This window comes from Chiroxiphia lanceolata, chromosome 14 (genome assembly GCF_009829145.1).
Source record: "Chiroxiphia lanceolata isolate bChiLan1 chromosome 14, bChiLan1.pri, whole genome shotgun sequence".
Taxonomy (NCBI): domain Eukaryota; kingdom Metazoa; phylum Chordata; class Aves; order Passeriformes; family Pipridae; genus Chiroxiphia; species Chiroxiphia lanceolata.
The window spans coordinates 18,964,534-18,978,087 of NC_045650.1; positions in this window are offsets into that span (position 1 = coordinate 18,964,534).

Below are 13,554 nucleotides of genomic sequence, written 5' to 3' on the forward strand. Positions count from 1 at the left end.
AAAATAGAAGTTGATGTAATAGATTTGACCTTTCTTGCCTGGTCTTGCCTGGTGCAGGTGCTTTTTTGTTAACATACTGATAATCTGGGACCTTCCCACAGCAGAATTCAACCTTGGTGTGTCTCAGACATGATGTAACCTCTGCCACGAGGTTGTGAGCCAAGCTGGGGGTGCAGAAGTGCCCACCAGCTCCAGGGTTTGTCCAGTGTGGGCAAACCCTCTGTGTCTCTGCTGTTATCCATGCTGAGGGTGCCTGGCCAGTCCTGCTGGGTTCTGGTGAGGAATCTCCTTCAATCAGCCCCCTGGTTTTCATGCCTTAGGTACTGGTGGTGGGGACCACCTATTCTGACCTCAGCACAGGGCTGCCAACACCACTGGACCTGGTCAGTGTAGCTTTGCCTTGTGAAAAACCGATGGGACAGCAGTGGTGATGGGAAGCCAAGGGAATGGAACTATAAAACTGTGGAATTGTTAAGGCTGGAAAAGATCACCAAGCCCAGCTGTCAACCCAGAACCACCATGTTCACCAGTAAACCCTGTCCTCAAGTGCCACATCCACACATTTTTTGAACACTTCCAAGGATGGTGACTCTACCACCGTAACCCTTTCGGTTACAAAATTTTCCCTAATATTCAGTCTAAACCTGCCCTGGCACAACTTGAGGCCTTGTTCTGTCATTTATAATCTGGGAGAAGAGGCTGACACCCACCTCCCCACAATCTTTCAGGGAGTTGTAGAGAGCAATAATGTGCTTTTGTTGCAGCTGAGGATCTTGCACTGATTATTTATGTTTCAGGGACAGATGGTTTGATCTTTCTCTTATTCTCCAGAGTATGACTGGACTCTTTATCTTGAGGCTGGTCTGGAGAGTGTCTTCATCTCATCCAAATAGGCCAGTTGTCCTCACTTCAGAAAATTCATGAACTCTCTGGAGGGCTGCCAGCTCTCCCCTTGTCCCTCTGCATCGATGTTGATGCTGGGAGTCAGTGTGCTGGATTTGCTTTTAATGACCACAGCAATGTTCTTGTTGCAGAAAAGCCTGCATGTGTTCAAAGCAGCAAAATAAATTCCCCCTGACCCCCCTCCCCAGCCAAAAATTAAAAGTACAGCAAGGTTGGAGGGGAAATGGCCCAGCTGGGTGTCCTGCCTGCTCGACTTCAGGGTAGGCATAAGCTGCCCTTCTCTCCAGGAGTTTTCTGCCAACTCAGCTGAGTCCATCCCCCAGGGATGGGCAGGGAAGGGGTGCTGGGAGCAGGGAGGTACTGGCAGCAGGGCAGTGGCAAGGACACAGAGGAAGGGGTACCAGAAGAGGGCTGAGAGGCTGCATAACAGTGAGGAAAGGCACCAGAGCAAGGGCCATGTAGCATCTCCAGGAATCCACAACAAAGCTCTTTCAATCCCCCCAGCTTGCTGGAGGCACCAGCTAAGGCTGGGCACTGCTCTGCAGAGCAGGAAAGGCCTTTTGTCCCCAAACACAGCTCGTGGTGCCTGCCCTGCTCCTGCTGTCCCTGCTGAGAGCAGGAAATCACAGAGTCATGGAATGGTTTGGGTTGGAAGGCACCTCAAAGACCATCTCCTCCAACCCCCTACCATGGCAGGGACACCTTCCCCTGGCCCAGGTGACTGTTGTCACCATACTGGGGCTGGACCAGGGGCACTCAGTGTCCCTGAGAGGGCAGCCCAGCAGTGGGGAGGTGCAGACTCAAGCCTCTGTCTCCTTTACATTTGTGCATTTGGATTTGTTCCATGGATTGTTGGTGCTGCCTTAATGCTTCATGGACCTTCAGGGGGGCAGTAAGGCAGAAGTAGACCAGTTCCCTGTAGCAAATGTGCTCTCTGGTCTTCCACCAGGTTTTTCCTCTGCTCTTACAAGCCAAATTCAGGTTTTCCTGGATTTCAGTGCTTTGCTTTTAACCCACTCATGGCTTTCTTTTTACCTTTGATCCCTGCCACTGGGTAAAACCCACAGAGCAGATGATGGCTGCCCTCCTTCATCTTTCATTACAAGGCTGAAATTTAGCCTTAGTTCACCAAATGCTTTTGAACTAACTCAGGATGAATCTTAGGCCACAGGCCTCCAACTTTTTCATTTCCTCAGAGTCTAGATTATAAAGTCCTTTGGGTTTATGAGCCATGCCTTACATGCCCTGCCTTACATCATCCTTGCAGAAAGCCAGAAAGAGGTTGTAAGTGTCTTGATGAATTGCTTTAAAGCAATCAGAGAACACTTCTGTAAAATCAAAAGTAGATGTGGGGCAGAGAAGGTCTCAATAAATTAATCACTTTCAAAAAATAATCAAAAAAGCCCTATATAAATGTGTTCTAAACAAAAAGAACACATGTTCTAAACAAAAAGAACATGTTTTTTCTGTAAATTTATGTCCACCCACAGCTCAAAATACACAGCATTTAAACAGTTAACACTGAAGTGAAACACAAATTACAGGGACGATGTTTCAGCAGCTCTTTGGTCCATTTTAGAACTTATTTTTTCATTTGAATTTCCATTTTCATTTCGAAATTTTCATCCTTGTTTAGGCTGAAGAAATGCATATGAAACATAAAAACCACACCTGAACTGGAAAAAACCCCCCAAACCAACATTTCCCTGTGCTTACAGATGGCTCATTTCCCAGGCTGTCAGCCACCCACCCAGCTCTTTGCAAAGTCCCTTTGGGCACGAGGAGGCTGCCAGGAGCTCATTCCTGCAGTCCCAGCCCTGCAAAATGCTGCTGCTGTTCCCACAAAGGCTTGATCTCTCAGTGGGATGCCCCAAGAAGTATCTGTCTGTAAGCCAGTGTTGGCTGCTGGAGGGCAGGAAGGCTCTGCAGAGGGGTCTGGACAGGCTGGATCCATGGGCTGAGGCCAGCTGGATGAGGTTCAACCAGACCAAGAGTCAGGTCCTGCCCTTGGGTCACAACAACCCCCTGCAGCTCCAGGCTGGGGCAGAGTGGCTGGAAAGTGCCCTGGGGAAAGGAGCTGGGGGTGCTGGTCCACAGCACCTGAACATGAGCCAGGGTGTGCCCAGGGGGGCAAGGAGGCCAAGGGCACCTGGCCTGTGCCAGCAACAGTGTGGCAGCAGGACCAGGGCAGTGACTGTCCCCTGTGCTGGGCACTGGGGAGGCCCCTCGAATCCTGGGGTCAGTTTTGGGCCCCTCATGACAAGAAGGACATTGAGGGGCTGGAGCGTGTCCAGAGAAGGGAAACAGAGCCTTGAGGGAAGCAAACCATGTTCTCCCCACCACCCCTGCTTTACTTACAGAGAAGAAGGTGAAGCCCTCATTAGATTGAGCACTGTTCAAGCTGGACACCAGGAAAACAGTCCAGATAAGTGCTATCCCTGTATTTCTGCTCCCTGTAAACAGCTGGCAGCCTGGATTGTGGAGGATCATGGGGAGTGGGTCACTGCTCCCTGTGTGGGGAGCAAACCATCTCCACAGGGCTGCACCTGAACTGGGAGCTGGTTCAAGGGGACAATGCCAGTGTGGGTGCTCACAGTCTGAGTTAAGAAGTGTTTATTTTGGAGTCATGGGAGTTAATTGTGATGTTTTCCTCATTAGTTCAGACTAATTCGAAAAAGGAAATTAAGGCATCCTCATGGCATTTGCCTGTGTCTAATGAAATGCACTTAAAAACCTGGATTTAGAGCAATTGTTGATTTTCTTTTTGGAGTTGGTTTAATTATACCAGTTTAGAAAACAAGGTCTTTACATGTTGGATGCTCCTGTGAAAAAGTTACTCTTTGTCTAGTTATCTCACTAGACTTGTGAGATCTCTCACTAGTGTATGTTGGTACAAACACTTCATTGAGAATATAGAAAAAAAGAACTGGAAAGGACCAAGAGGAGTAATTTAGACCCAACCAAGCAGTTACCTACCCAAACCCCCCCCCGAATTTATGAATGTATTTTTATCATTTGTGTTGTTTATATGAATGCACTTGTCCTGTTGGGTGAGGGTGGGGAGGCCCTGGCACAGGTTGCCCAGAGAAGCTGTGGCTGCCCCATCCCTGGAAGTGTCCAAGGCCAGGTTGGATGGGGCTTGGAGCAACCTGGGCTAGTGGAAGGTGTCCCTGCCCATGAAAGGATGTTGGATTAAGATGAGCTTTAAGGTCCCTTCCAACCCAAACCATTCTGTGATTCTCTGATTCTCTGAAGTCAGCCCCAAACAGCTGAAACAGAGGAAAGGCATCCAAGCTGCACTGGGACACTCCAGTGTGATACTCATCTGTGCTTGCCAGGAGGTCCTCAACTTGGGTGCAGCCCCCAGAGGACACCAGGGGCAAGTCCCACAGGTCCTTGTCTCTCCTGAGATTTTGGGGCTCTGGTTTCAGCACTGACCAAAGCTCAGAAGCAGACAGATACCCACGAACATATTAAGTAGCAGGCGTGTGAAGACAGCAAGTTAATTCAATTGTATTACAGCTCGGGCAGATTTAGATCTCTACAAAGTCTGGCACTGGTTCCTATTTTTCACCTAAAGTGCTCTCTTCAATCTTAAAAATGGCTTTGATGTGTGCTGAGTTCCGGAGAGGCTGTGATCAATTTGTTAGAATGAGTTTATTAAAGAAGAGAATCCTCGGAAGAAGAAATTGGGAACATGGCACCTGTAATTATCTCCTCCAATTGAGATGGATTCTGAAAACCTGAGCTTCCTCTCTCCAGCTCTGCTGCAGCTCTGCTATTTCATGGACGTGCTGTATCTCTGAACTGTGTTGGTTGATCAGCTTTTCTCCCCTGAGCACTGGGAGATTCCTTCCTCTCCCTTCCACACAGTGCCATGAACAATCAAAACAAATATACCAAATTGCTGAAAAATTTCCTTTTTGAAGTAGACCCAACCTTTGTGCAAGTTTAGGTCAAATTCCACAAGCAGTTTCAGCCAAAAGCCTGCAGGACATGTTGAAACGTTTTTGTTTTTGTTGAAACGTTTTTGTTTTTGTTGAAACGTTTTTGTTTTTGTTGAAACATTTTTGTTTTGACATCAAGCTGAAATGTTTTGAAATGGCCGTTTCTAAAACCTCAAAACGGATGCAAATTTTGTTTAGCCTAACATTAAAAACCAGACTAGACAAGAAATGACATTTTTCTCTTCCTATTGAAGAAACCACTTAGGTCTGACTTTGCTTTGACAAAATGGTTGACCCAAATTTCTGCTGATTTCAGCCACATACATGAAAAATAGTCTGTTCAACCAGCTGTAAATTCACACATCTCTTCCAGTTTCTTGTCTTCTGCCCTGGCTTTCCCCTGCATGGTCTGTTTGCCTCCTTCCCCCACCCAGTTTGGTGCCAGCCCTCACTAAACCCCCTCTGTTTGTGATGCACCCCCTTCTCTCAAGGCTGTTTCCCTTAATTGTTTGGCATAATTCCCTTATTATTCAGCACCACAAATGTATGTACACATAATAGGAATGAATAATGGATGCTAATAATGCATAATTAATTCATGATAAGTGTCTGTTACAAAGTCAGCATCAGAAGTGGGATCACCACAGGGAAACTCCCCATCCCCCTCTTGGGCTCCCAATGAGGGGAGAGGAAAGGCCTGAGCTCAGCGTGTGCCACAGTGCCTCCCAAATTGGGGATGGGGTCTGGGGGAGGAGGAGAGACTGTCCTTGTGCACTCAGAGCAGAGGGAAGGGCTGAAAACTGCAGTGCCAGGAGCTGGCACTGCAGATACTCCCACACAGCACTGTGTGAAACTGGGATGGGGATCAGCTCCTTCCCTACCTGCTCCTCATCTTTCCCAGCCTAGGACAGGACATCAGATCAACACCAGCTTGTCCAAACTCCTGCTGCTGTCAGGGAAGACCTGGGCAGAGCCTTCTCCCTCCTGCTTAGTCGTGTCACCATTGGGGAGGTTGGCACTCGCACATGACAGCTTTGATCTTCCCAACTGTGCTGTGGGAAGGCTGGCAGGGCCATGGTTGCCTGCTGAGGACCATTAAAGCCCACTTGTTAATGCACCTCATGTCTGAGGCTCTTTGCACCGAGTCCAAGAGCCAGGATTAGCCTTGGACGTGAGCGAGAGTGAGTTCCTCCAGCTCCAGTGCCTGTCCTGCCATGCAGGGAGCACCCACACCTCCCCTGCCTCTTGTGCTCTCCACTGAGCATTAGCACAGCCACAGAGGGACTCTGGCTGGGCCCAACCAGAAGGATGTGTGTATGAGGAGAAAGGAGCATCCAGAACAAAGCTATTCCATTTTCCTGAGTGCCACTGCCTGTCCCCAGCTAACAATTCCTGCCCATGTGAACAGGGGCAACATCCCTCTGTAGTTTACAGGGTGTGCTCGTGTGGTGAATATGGACCCCACGTGTGTTCAGAAGAATCCTCTTTTGTTCCCTGACAAGAAGGCAGAGCACTGCTCTGCCCGTGTGGACTGTAGGCATGGCTGAGACCAGAATTTCATGCTCAGCCTTTGCATCTTTGTCCCACCTGTGAGGAAGAGAGATGCAGTGCAACATGGATAGGCTTAGTCATGGACTATAAAGGAGCATGGTCAGGCTCTGACCTCAGTCACAGGCATGGGGGACCCCAGCACCACACACCACCAACTTCTGGTGGTCAGAACTTGGCAGCAGTCAGAGGATCTGACTCATGTCTTGGAGAAACCCTGCTCCCACCCCTTGCAGCCAGACTTGCAAGGACCAGGGACTAATAACAGCTTGAAATATCCTCACAACAGTGGTGCTCATGCTGAGCAACCAGACAAAGGCTTAGCTGACTTGTTCAGTAGCTTCTCTGCTGTTCACCTTTCCCTGACCCTGCTTCCCACATCTCCCTGTTTCCAGTTTGGCTGATGCCAAAATTTACAAGCCACTGCAATTCTGCTGTTCTCCATTACTGCTCCTTCTGCTCCTCCTCCATATTTGGCTCTACACTACTCTCCACTTGTCATCACTGACAGTGCAGCAGCTGCTGACAGCCAAAGCCTTACTTAAGGGGAAAAAAGTTTAAACTGCTCCAAAAGAGACTCTTCTGAAGTTTGGCTGCAAGAAAGTGAGCTTCTTCAACCAAGTCTTCAAACACTGCAGTAACCAGGGAGCCCTTGCATGATGCAAGGGAGAGGCAGAAAGTGCAAGAAATCCTCTGCAAGAGGGATTTGACCCTGAGTTATGCTGAGGATGTTGTCTGTGTGGGACCGTCCTTGCCAGTAGGGATGGGAATGGTGAGGGACAGAGCTGGGCTGTGAAGATGCTGGACCCAGGGGACAAGTATCCCACCTGTGGAACTGCAGATGCATCTCCTCCTGACCCAACATGCATCCAGCTTAGCATTTGCATCTTGCAGAGCACAGCTATCCTTCTTTCCCTCTCCCATGGGACAAACAGTAAGATCTGACTCTTCCTTCCTGAGATATTCTGGGACACTTATCCTCTCTCCAGACCCCAGGGCAACACTGCCTGGCAGAGCAGGACCCATTTCTCCCCTATCCCTGTATCTCCTTGCCATGGTCTCCCCCCAGCAGGAGTCCTCTCCTCACTGCTACCCTTTGTACAGCCCCGTGCCATCTTCCAAGGGATAGGAATGCTTTTCCTGGGCCATCCTGAAAACCAAACCTGAGGGAGCACTGCTGGCCCCGGGGACAAGCTCCCACCCTCCCCAAGTCAGCAACACCCCCAGTACAGCTTGTCCCACGCTCTCCCAAGTCAAGACTCATAGAACAGACCCACCATGGCAAACTCTTCTCTTCCCAGCCTTGGCATGTGCTGCCTTCAAAATCCCTGCCTCCAAAATCCCTGCCTGGATGTGATGTGGAACAGCAGCAGCACACGAAAGGTCAGCTTTCCCTTCTAAGCAATTCAAGGCATTTAAGCTGTATCAAAAGCAGAAAAAGCTCATGATTCTGCACCACATAAAAACATGGTAAAATTGCAGAAATGTGTTTGACAAATCCATCAAGTTACACCAGCAGAGAGCCTGGTGTTCCTGTATTTCTCCACGCCTGCTATCGGAAGCAGTAGGAGTTTGCCAGAGGCTTTCACCAGGGCTGAGCTGCACCTTGGAAATGCAGTTTTCCACGAGCTAATCTTATGCTCACAGCCAAACACATGAGCTGGGGAGGTCTTATCCCCCCATCTTTTTGAGGTGAGTACAAGGGCTGTGCAAGGGACAGTAGAAAGAGTACTTTGTGTTCCCCATCTGCCAGGTGACTTATTTCTCTAATTTCCAGATTTGCCTGCTGCAAACTGCCAACACATCCTGGTTTTCAGCCTTTTGCTGTTTATCCAGTGACAGTCTGAGCATGGGAGTAAGTTTTTCTCTTTTTATCCTCCCTTTTCCATCTTGTCTACCTGGGAAATGCAGCAGGAAAGGAAAGCCAAGGAAAGAACAACCAATCTGGGTGCCAGCAGTCCCCTCACCAGCCAGGGTGCAACTTCACCACGTCAAACAAGCTCTGGTGAGCCAGTGGTCACCATCAGGCAAGGGAAGATACTGCCCATGCACCAGTTCAGTCAGGAGTAGCTGAAGACAAAGCTAAAAACTGTGTCACAGCTGAAGTGTAGCTCTCAGACTGAAGGGTGACATGGGAGGGGGGCCCAGATGATGCTGATTCAGGCAGCTAAAGACTATTAATGAACACAGAGGCCTGAAAAAAACCTCTTTCGTTTCCCTTTCTGGTGTAATATGTGTAATTTTTTCTGTGTCAGACTGTCTGATCGTGACACACACCAGTCATTCTCCCAGGAGAGATAAATGCTACAAAAAAAGACACTGTACCAAGGGAAAAGCAAGGATTTGCTCTAGGTGGGGAAACCACACAGGCATTTGGGTGAAACAAGTCCCACCCCTACCCTCAAAACACTCCAGGAACCACTCAGGAAGGGGAATTCACCTGGATGCCACCATGTCATCATTCCCCTTTGCACAAAGGTTACACCCCCCTCAGCCCTGCAGTTTTTGCAGCACTTTTGTTGCTCTGTCAGGGCATACAAAGGGTGACAGGCTGGCAACCAAGAGCAGGCAGCTCCTCAAAATCTGCCTGGGGAGAGAGAGGCTGCCTTCAGACAGAGCTGGGCTGGTGTAGCAGCTTTGCCTGATACAGAACCTCGGAGTTTATCTTTCCAGCTCCAAGGATAAAGTCAGGAACTGCTTTCAAGCAAATATTTAGGGAAAGGGTAGCCTATTATATGGAGCTGGGTGAGAAGGAGGTGTGAAGGCCTGACTGGGCATAAAATTAAGCCTCAATGTATGCTGCTTCTCCTCCCTGCCAGATGCCCAAATCTCTCCTGGGACAGAATTGGTTGTGGAGTCAGTCCTGAACTAGCCTGACTGGAAATCCTCCCCTGGAGTTTCCCCTGGAATCCTTGTCACCCAGGGTATGTGGGAACAAAATCTGGTCTATAATGCTCACTCAGAGAAACCTGTGGCCATCTGGCCATGGATGATAGCAGGGCATATTTGTATGGGAAGTGTGTGCAGCAGGAGGGTTAGTATCAGAACATCTTGGTGCTCTTGACAAGAAAACACATTACTTTTCCTTCAGCAGAGCATTGCCTGTGGTTCCCTTGCTCGAATTAATCCAGTATCATATTGGGTCATATTGTACCCAAACTAATCTACTGCATCTACCAATCCATCTGTTTATGTTGAAGAATTCCCAGAATGTGAACATGTCTTCAAGTGTTTGTTTAAAGTATTTGGCCTTGCTAAAGACTCCGTGTAAGCATTTTGGAAACGAAGAGTGCTGCCCTTGGCTCAGCTGTGCTGCAGTTTGCAGAGGGATCTGTGCTCTTCTGAGCCACCAAACGGGCACGTTGGCTGCAGGGAAATGGAGAATGGATTGCTCCTTAGGGATAGGAGAGGGCAAACACAGCTCTGACATCTCACAAACTGCGAGGAGAGGATCTTTGTAGCCAGGAAAACTGCATCCCAGGCCACAAATTATTTTAATCCTGGGAGCAGGCAGCAGAAGGACTTTTGGTTTGTGTTACCTGCAGAGCACAGAATCATTAAGGTTGGAAAAGCCTTTTAAGATCATTGGGTCCAACCATCAACCCAGTACCACCATGTTCCTCAAGTGCCACATCCACGTGTCTTTTGAACACTTCCAGGGAAGGTGACCCCACCACTCTCCTGGACAGCCCATTCCAATGCTTGGCAACCCTTTCTGTGAGGAAATTTTTCCTAATATCCAGTCTAACTCTCCCCTGGCACAACTTGAGGCCATTTCCTCTTGCCCTGAATGCTTTGTAGAGGAGCTCCATGCTAAACAGGATGCATACTTCTCCCTGACTTCCTGAAATCTTAAATTTGGAGGGGGAAAAGAGGTGGTATTTGATTGCTCATGGGGTGCCTCATGCCTCACATACAGCAGAGCTGCCTATCACCAGCCCAGGTCAGCCAGCCCTGCCTGCCACAGCTGCACGGAGTGAGAGCTGAAAGGGGCAAAGCCCGTCAGGAGAAGGCAGTTTTGGGAGGAGGGTTGGGCTGGGGGAGGAGTTTGGAGGGTGGTTTTTTGAGGTATGTTTTTAGGTAAGCTCTGAGGTGTGCTGTGCTGTATTACTGGCCAGGGGCTGGGGGAAGCAGGAGGATTCAGTGTGAAGACAAAGGTCTGGAGATGTGGATCTGCTGCTAAAGATTTGCCTGAGACTTTGACAGGTAGGTGGTGAGGAAGAGGAGGAGCAAGTAAAATGGGATAGGAAAAGCCATAATAAGGAGGGACTTGTGCAATAGAGAAGTTGGCTTTGGCTGTACCTCAGGTCTGGAGCTCAGAGCTTGGGGTGGTTTAATTTTCCCCTCCAGTGCTCAGGACGTGTTGCTGAGGGGGCACAGGGTGGCACAAACTGCTCTGACAGCAGGGCTGTTGGCAGATGGCTTTCTGTGTGCCTGGGAACAGGGTTTGACCCAGCTGGTTCGGAGCTCTGCAGGGTAAAGCCAAGCTCAGAGCTATGTCCTGTGTGTGCCTGCACCCTCCTGCAGGTGCAAGGTCATGCTGCAGCCTTATGGACCCACAATGCCTCCTTTTTCAGAGGAAAACTGGATTTCCATGGTAGTGTGGGGCCAGAGGTGGGAGGGCTGTCTGGTTTTGTTGTGTTCAAGGAGTAGCAGCTCTGCCCAAGCCTGACCTGACAATGTCTATGAAGCTTGTGGTCTTTTGCCTCCAACAGAGTGATCTCTGCTGGTGGCAGTTTGATTGTCTGATGGTCTGTTGATAGTTAATGATTGTTACAGTTTAAAAAAAAAAAAAAAGGAGTTATTTACCAATTTTCTTTCCTGTGGAGCTGAAAATAATAGCAAAATCAATCTAAACCACCTAACACTGAGAAAACAAATAGATTATCCAGATGACCAAATTAAGCTGCTCACAGAACTCATGGTGGTTCTTCTCATTTGCAGCTGTGGGACTCCAAAATAATTATTGCTATCAGCCAAATGTGTGATGGGCTGGGACTTTGTGGGGGGAGGGTTGGTTCTTCAGTGGGGGCTGTGAGAAGGGAAGCACAGACACACCATGCAGTTGGAAAACACGAAGGGAACTGCTGGTATCACGTAGGTTTAATAGCACTTGGTGTTGTCTTTTTTATTACTCAAAAGAAGTACATAGATAATAGCAGTGATGTGAAAGCTTCTTTCCAGTGTGAAATGCAGGAAGCAAATTCAGTGAATAAGGTTGTCTGGTAACAACGTGGAGAGTCTATTTTCTCTGGCTGTGTGGGGCAGTGGGGAACCTACAGAAATACTAGAACAAAAACATCATCCTTTAAGAAGGAAAGCAAAGGAAAGGTGAGAAAAGGGCTCAGGGCTGTTGCAGGGGGTGTGTTTTTGTTGGTTTTTTGGAGATATTTTTTTTGCTGTTTGTATCACTTGTAAGGCCACTTTTTAGCCATGATTCAGTCAGGGTGCTGATAGCATGCTTATGAATTTTGGTGCCTTTAATGAGGTGTTCCTGTTTCATGATGTTAAAGACCAGGCTGAGATGCAACAGGAGGTAAAAGGCCTGCAGCAGGGTGGGCAGTGGATTAGCAGGAGAGAGGATTCTAATCACAGGAAAATGTTCCCCTTTCTTTGGAGAGTGACATATCTGGAAGAGCTGCAGTATTGGACTGTCAGCTCTGCAGGAAGGCTCCTCGAAAGGAAGAAGCAAAGGTAAAGAGAAGAGAGCAGAAAGGCAGGGCAAATGCTCTTGTGAGCAGAGAGCTGCAGACAGAGCAGGAAACAAGGGTGCAGTCCCAAGGGGAGACATTTGTGCCCGTGCTGAGCTTGGGGAGGTGTGTTTTATAGATGTCAACAGACAAAAGGTTTGGAGCACAGACTGTACTTTCCAACCCTAAACCCAGCAGCAATCAGCATTTTGACTTGGATTTGCTCAGGTATTTTATTATTTTTTATTTTTTTTTGCTTTGTCCTCACAAACACTGGAGTGACCTCCCAGTGTAGTTAGACCTCCCCTGGTTTGTGTGCTCGGGGCAGGCTCAGAGCCAGGTCCCCGTTCCCCCCCAGTGCTGGTCACCCATCTCTGGTGTGCAGCAGCCCCCAAACTGGGAGCAGCTCTGCCAGCTGTGCCAGCAGAGTCTCCTGGTTGGATGGGCTGTCCAGGGGTTGGTTGCCTTTGCCTTGCTTGTTGTGCAGCTGCCTGGAACTCCACCCCATGCTGGGGGATGCTTGGGTTTTGTGAGCAGCTGGAGGCCCCCTCTGAGCCTTAAACAGCCACTGGGGTCCTTCAAGCTGGCAAAGCAGCTGGGATTGAAGGTGGGAATAGCTGCTGGTCCCATTCCATGCCTGGGATCACTGGAGGGCACTGACAACACACCTTCTTATGGTAAGATAACAGCAGTGATTTCTTTTTCTAAAGATGCACTTTGAGGAATTGATGTGAATTTGCTGATTAACTTCAGCTGAGAAAAGGACAGGAAAAGTTTAAACACTCCCCTTGGAAAACAGCAGATCTGAACACCTGGACACTTCAGTGTGAAGTGGCTTTTTTATTTTTAAATTGGCCTTTTTTTTTTTTTTTAAGTGGTTAAGAAACTCAAAGAAAAATTGAGTTATCAGATAGGAATGCTACCTTGAGTGAGTGCTGCTACTGTGAACTACTTGTCCTGATAATGGGAAGCTGTCCAGCTTTTTCCCCTTGTGATGAATGTAGGTGGCTCCTGCTTTTAATTTTTATAGCCTTCACAGTGGAAAGGAAACTGCTTTTGCAAATCATCTGCCCTGTGACAACCAGGTTCCTGTAGTTTGAGGCTGATTTTAACGTTATTCCGTGTAATTAATTGGAACAAGAGGGGCTTCAGCAGCCAGTGATGTTCCCTGAGATGTGGAGTACATTTAAAACAGGATTAGCCAACAAGCTGATTTAGGGGATGGAGTTAGACAATGAAATCCTCCCAAATCTGGCTTTGCATATGGAAGAGGAGCTCGAGGAAGCAGGGGCTGAGGGCAGACCTGCTGCCTGGCTGGCAACACCGTCTGTCCCTTGCTATCCCAGGCTGAGCTGGAGGAAAAGCCTGGAGGATGATGGGGAGGCACAAGCCTGGCCAACTGGGAGGGGGTTTGCAAGGAGCAAACAGAGAGGGGGGCTCAGTGAGGCCCCAGGGATGAGCGAGCA